The sequence below is a fragment of the Calidris pugnax genome, unplaced genomic scaffold, assembly GCF_001431845.1.
Source record: "Calidris pugnax isolate Ruff unplaced genomic scaffold, ASM143184v1 scaffold219, whole genome shotgun sequence".
Classification (NCBI taxonomy): domain Eukaryota; kingdom Metazoa; phylum Chordata; class Aves; order Charadriiformes; family Scolopacidae; genus Calidris; species Calidris pugnax.
In genome coordinates, this window is record NW_015094507.1 from 13,226,119 (window position 1) to 13,227,174 (window position 1,056).

Here is a 1,056-nt window from a genome sequence, read left to right on the forward strand (position 1 = left end):
GGGGGAAAGGGGAAAGGAAGGGAGCTTGGAGGGGGGGGTGGGATGGGGGTGAAGCTAAATAATCCCCTGTCCCTCTCAAGGAAGTGCCACTTTCTCCGGGAAAACTCTGGAAAAGCGTTGTTTCGTCTCCGCCTTTCCCACGCCGGGCCTTGCTCGCCCGCACTGACACAATCTGGAAGGGCTGCATATAAATATATAGAGATATATTCTTTTTTTCCCCCTCCCCCTCTGGCTGCGCCTCGGCCCCCGGACACACTGCCTGAAAATGAAGTTTACTTTGTCGATTTGCATTATTCTCCCTTCTCCAAACTGGACTCTTGCCGTTGAAGGCGTATATTAAGCAATTAGGAGAGTCACGTCTCTGGAGAATGGGAGCTGGCGGTGCATATGTATGTGTATATATAGAGAAAATATATATATATGTGTATATATGTACGTCTATGCACGCGGGCATATGTATACATACATACAGATATACGCATTCTTTTTTTTTTTTTTTTTTGCTACGGTAAAAGGAGAAAATAAGCGTTACACATATTTAAGAAGACTTTGTTTATAACAAAAGTTCACATATACACATAAAGCAAAGGCTAAAACACAGGAACATGTTGTAGACCGGTCACTGGTTGACTAACGCTCACCGTGGAAAATGCAAGTCATTTGCAAAATTAAGGTCGGAAAGGAAGGGGAAAAAAAAAAAAAAAACCAGCCAGCAAAGGGAGTTTTGTGCCAACCGCATCGCCCTGCCGGTGCCGGTACCTGCCCCTGCCCTGCCGGTGCCTGCCCTGCCGGAATTTGTTTATGTAAACTTCGATTTTCTTGCAGTGCAAATTTGTACGGTTAAATACTGTCTACATCAAAAGGGATAGCTTTTCCTTTCTCTTCCTTTTTTTTTTTTTTTCCTTTTTTTTTTTTTTTTGTGTCATATATTCCTACAGGGGATCCACAGAAAATAAACACAGCAGCATGTGCCAACACCGAGCGACATTCCACAATGCAATCTGCCTTTGTGTGGCGGGAGGGGGCTGCGGAGGGGACCCGAGGTGGCTGCGCCCC